Below are 6,007 nucleotides of genomic sequence, written 5' to 3'. Positions count from 1 at the left end.
AGAGTTCAAGGCCAGCCCAAGCTACATAGTGAGTCTCCAAAAACAAAACAAAACAAAAATAAACATATTCAACCAAGCATCTACTTGTACTTTGAATTAGAAAACAATAAGGGATTTGCTTCTGAATTATCTTTTTTAAGACTATCATGTGCATTCACTTTAACTGAAAGACATGTTGGAACATAAGGTGTCCTGGTGTAGGTGTTAGTCAATACTATCTAACTTTCCATTAAAGATCTGGGTATTCCCTTTCTTCAGAGTACAGGTACCTTAGCAAATGTTTGCAGTGCATTTAGAGAATTCTGGAGGCTTGCTTACTGAATATTTTTGTGATGATGTTTCAGAGATCAAACTAATGGGGATTTAGCATCTTCTTGAATGAAGAATTCTATGAGCTGACAAATCTGTAAACTGGTAAGAAACTACTTCTAATACCATACATTTTAAAAAACCTTCTGTCATTTATTTTTATTTTACAATGTTAACATTCTGGTTGGTAATCTGTATATCTTGTTGGGAGAACATCATACCCTATTAGTAATTGGCACAGATCGGTACCCTTATTGGCACTTCTTTTCTTGCTACCAATTACAGTAATGATATCCAGCTTATCTCTGATAGCCAACACTATCACCTGGTAGTTACATTATAGAAGTCTATCGTCCCAAGGGTCAAATCTACTCTTTGTTGGCTTTTACCTAAAAAGAATAGATCACTTTTGTGTTAGTGCATTTCTCATTGCCGGCAGAAGGAAGTATTATCTGAGTGCCCTGAAGTATGTTGTAAGTTGGTGGATTTTCAGACCTCGTATGATGAATTTGTTCTGAAATTTTCAATTCTTTGTATCTTTCAGTACTTTCTTTAGTACCACTATGTCAGGGCAATATTAGCATCTGTACTTTCTTTTTGGTGGTCATATATACCCAAATCTCATTCAATTAGTGTTTAAGGATCACTTTCAGATTCGTTTACTAGAATGCCACAGAATCATAAGGTGTAACTATTCCAGCACCCCTTTCCCCAGTCCCACACTCTGAAATCCTCTCTCATGGATTTCTCCCAGTTTCTACTGATCAATATTATTTAGTGTTGCAATTTCTTTAGTGTATGAATTATATTCTACTTGAGGTGGGATTTCAATAATCCTTTTGGGATATGGTGACCCCCAGATACTGGTGAAAGAGCTGGATGGAGTAAGTGCTACTGAGTGCAAATCCTATTTTGTGAGACACCTTCCTTGGGTGATACCTTTGCAAAGTTCCAGCACGAGGAGGAGTTTATTCTCCTCTAGTAAGGAGGACTAAGGACTATTGGCAGCCAACCTGTAGGTTTCTGAGCAATTTGAGGCTTGATAATCTCAAGCTCATGTATCAGGCTCTCAAGAATCTCACTCTTTTTGTATCAAGAAATGTATGCAGAGAATTTTGCGTCCAAGTAGATGGAAAAGCAGAGAGCAGACTTAACCCTTTGTCTGAAAATAAAAACACACAATAGACAAAAATAACAAGGAGGTAAGGCACATGATTGCCTTAGCTTGCTGCCCTGAAAATTTTCAGGTTATGGAACAGAGAACAGGAACTACATACAATAAAGCCTGGGAGGCTCTGTGAGTTGAAGAGATGAAGATGAATCTAGGAAGATCATAGTACTTGGAGTTTGCAGAACAAAATATTATAGCAATAGATTGGCAATGGACTTTGAATTTTTAAACAGATAATTTCCAGTAGCAAAAAATGTGTATAATTCTTCGGGTTAATCTGACAAAAAGATGTGAAATATCTGTATACTGAACAGTGTAAACACTATAAAAACAGTTAAAGAAGATCCATTTTAATGGAGAGTATATCATGCTCATCAGTCAGAAAAATAAAACATTATTAAGATGTTAGTTTTCTTCGGATTCACCGTGGACCCAGTGCAATTCCAAACAAAATCCAAACAGGCTTTCTTTTAAACGTTGATATGCTGGTTCTGGAAGAGCAATCAAATTTTAAAAAGAAAAATGAGTTTGAAGGACTATGTATTTATCTGCTTTTATGATTTCTCAAAAAGCTATTGGAGTTGTAATTGACAAAATGGTGATAAGAACAAAAACAGAAAGTTCAGATTTAGACTCACATAAATATAGACAATTTACTCTTTTATAAAGTTAATCAACTGGCAAAAACTGTCTTCTTAACAAAGTATGCTCAAATAATCGGCTATCCACGTGCAAAAATTAAATTGGGATTGGTAATATTGTATACAAAAATTAACTCAAAATGGATTATACACTAAAATTTCACTTAAAATTATAAAATTTCTAGAACATGGAAAAATTTCTTAGTAAACTTGAAATCAACAGAAATTTCTTAGATATCAAATATGTTGTTTTATAACTACATAAATTTATAATTAAACTTTATCAAAATTAAGAATATCTGTTCTCCAAAAGATACATTTAGAAAATGAAACGACAACACACAGACTTAAAAGAAACATCTTCTCGGTGTTGTTACATAGAATACTCAAGACTGAATAATTTATAAACATTGGAAATTTATTTGGCTCATGGTTCTGGAGACTGGGAAATCTAAGATGAAGGGAACCTATCTTACTGCATCATAACACCGTAGAAAGCATCATATGGTAAGAGAGCACTCTGAAGAGAAAAAGGAAGAGGTCCAAACTCATCCTGTTATCAGAAACCCATTCCCATGGTAACTACTCCTACAATAGTGATATTAATCCTTCCCTATGATCTAGTTACCTCTTCAAGATCCCAATTTTCAACAGTGCTGAACTGGGGATTAAGCTTCCAACATATGAACTTTGGTGGACACATCCCATTTTGGTCATCAATCAAGTGTTTAGGTATTTATGGACCACTTTCTTCTATGTTTTTGTTGTTTTACTTTTTTTTCTATGCTTGCACTAATATATACATAGACATTGGTATCTTCATATATGTGTTAGGATTATCCTGTCTTGTTTCACCAAAAAGTTATAGTTTTCATTTGGACTGCATTAAATCTATAAATCAACTTGGAGAAAATTAATTTCCTTGAATTAATGATTGTAATATTTCTTTTATATGTCCAAGTATCATTTAGTTTTTCTTTGCAATGTTTTGTAACTTCTACCATAGAAATTGTGCACAATTTTTGTTATATTAATGATTGGGTATTTGCTCATTTCTGATAATATATTTTTACCAGACGATCAGCTGGTTTAATGTATTACCAGCTACTTGTACTTTGTGTATAGAAATTCAATCAACATTTTAATATTGACTTTGTACCGAAAAATTAGCTAATACAAATTATTAATTGTAATTATTTATTTGTAGGCTTAAAATTCTTAAATCATTGCAATTAAATTAAAATAACACAGTTATGGCTTTGTGTACAGATGTCCCTCAAAAACCTCATGCAAATGAGGTGGGGTTACTTTGGAGGTGACTGAATCTAGAACCCCACGGCACTAGGATTAAGGGCATAAGTGCTACTCCCCCAAGTCATCCAAATAAGATAAAAGGGCAGGAAGATGCCGTCATGGTCTCTTGTCTCTTTTACTGTCTTCCACTGCCATGCACTGTTGTCCTTCTGCAATGTGCCACCTTGCCTTGGAGCCAGCTGATTATGGTCTGAAACCTCTACAAACTGTAAGCCAAATAAACCTTTCCCTCTTTAACTTTGGGTGTTGAGCATTTTTGTTTAGCAATGAGAGAAAAGTTACTAGCACAGACACTGAAATGGAGACTCAGTTAAATGTATACACTGAAATCTGTCTTCAAAATGTCTCAATCAGCAGGGCTGCACAGAATACATCTTTCATAAATCAATGACAGCAGTACTCATGTGGGACAGTATTTAAATCTTGTTCCTAAATTTTAGTCTCTAGTAAGATTCTGTACTCAAACAACAAAGCAAAACAAAGAAAAACAAAACAAAACGAGAACAACGACCCAAAAAACAAAAAAATCCTAGGCATTCTTAGACTGGGGCTAATTTTATACCTTGTTGCTAGAGAGCAAAGATCATTTCTTAAATTCATAGGTAATGTTGAGAAAGCACAAGGAAAGGTGTTTTCACTGGTTGATTTGTAACAATTTTTTTCATTGAGTTTATTGGTACTTTTTAAGTATACAGTAGAGTTACATTCATCCTTGGGATCTTGTACCTTTACACGACAGATCTTGATTCTCATTTTTTCCCAATACCCCTGTCCTCCTTTCATCCCCTTTGCCTATTTTTAATAATTTGAGTTTCTAAGAAAATTAAAGCAAAAGCTACAGTGAATTTGACAAGTTTAGTCAGTAAAACTTGAGTTCATCCCGGTTCTCAAAAGAAAATTTAAGTGGGGCACATTTCTAAAGAAATGAACCCCCAAGTTGAAGATGTCCTTATCAATGATTAGCAATAGGGCACAATGAATAGCAATAAAGAAAACAGCAATGAAAGTCTGTGAAGCTTTTCATGATCAGCAGCTCTGTGATTGTTTATGTCACCCAGAAAAAGATGAGCCAGTAAGATCTTTTTAAATAAGTAGTAAAATCTACTCTTTTTTTTTTGATACCGGAATTGAACTCAGGTCCTTGCACTTACAAGGCAGGTGGCAGAACCACTGAGCTAAATCCCCGGCAGTAAAATCTACTTTAAAAAAAAATGTTTATAAGGCTTTGAGACTTTTCACTAATTGAGTCATATTTGTTTTAGGACAGTCATCTATCAAGTAATATTTTACTCCTTATAAATGTATAATAAGTTGTGTTAAGGTATTCCATTCTGAAATTTATGTGTGTAATTGGGCCTACCTTATACTTTATTTTATTAATAAGTGTTTGCAGTACACAATGTTTACACTTTTTTGTGGAGTTGGTGCACATACATGTCATATGTTTTTTTCATTCATTTTCCCTCTTTTCCTTTTCTCCTGCATCTTTTGACTCCTTTCCCACTTGAGAAAGATCTATCTCCTTGCTTCCTGTGATCTATCTTTTATTTTGCTGTTTATTCATAATTTTAGTTTCTCGTATAAGAGAAATCATGCATTATTTATGCTCCTGTGTCTGATTTATTTCACATAGCATTATGTTCTCAAGGTGCATCCATTTTCCTACCAATGACTCAAGCTTATCTTTCTTTAGTGCAGAGTATACACCATTGTGTGTAAGTACTACATTTTTTTATCCATTCATCACTTGATGGACATATAATTTTTTAACATCCCCAAAGAGAAAAAGGTAGGCAATTTTTTTTTAAATTTGGGAATTTTTGGGCCTTTATTTTTAAAAAAAATTATTATTTTCCCTCCCTAGTTCTCTTCCTTTGAACCACTCATTATGTATTCATTTTTGTCCTTCCTCATGTCCCCAGATTCCTGCTGCTCTGCCCATTTCACTTCTTTCTTTTTCTTTCTGTTCTTAAATACAGAATCTCAATTGACCTATCCTCAAGTTTGCTGACTCCTTCTCTTATCTTACTTGTATCTCTGGTTGTGCCTGTGATATGTAGAATAATAATCCCAACCCCCAAATGCCTATGTCAAATCCCAGGATCTATGAATACATTGTATTATATAACAGGGAAAGGGTGAATTAAATTTTAAAAGAGAATTAAAGTTTCTAAGCAGCTGATCTTAAAATAAAGCTTATGCTAGGTTATGCGATGTACCCATTGTAATTGCAAGCATGGAAAATGGGAAGAGAGGAAGAACAATTAGAATCATGGAGATCAAATCATGAAAAAGACTGGATGGCTCTTAAGGTGGGAAACAGCTTTTAGTGAAGGAATACAGGCAGTTTTCAGTGGCTAAAAAAAGAAAAAAATATATAGATTCTCCTTTAAAATAATCCTGAAAGAAATAGAACTCTATCAATACTTTGACTTTTGTGCACTGAAATCATTTTGTACTTCTATTCTCCAGAACTAGAAATAATAAATTTATGTTGTTTTAGGCTAATTTTTAATAACAGCAACTAATATAGAACCCTTCTATTGTCTTTCTTTTCATAAAAATAAGATAT

This window comes from Fukomys damarensis, unplaced genomic scaffold (genome assembly GCF_012274545.1).
Source record: "Fukomys damarensis isolate Sample0158 unplaced genomic scaffold, DMR_v1.0_HiC HiC_scaffold_13, whole genome shotgun sequence".
Classification (NCBI taxonomy): domain Eukaryota; kingdom Metazoa; phylum Chordata; class Mammalia; order Rodentia; family Bathyergidae; genus Fukomys; species Fukomys damarensis.
The sequence above is the reverse complement of the archived record's forward strand: the minus strand, read 5'-3'. Positions refer to the sequence as shown.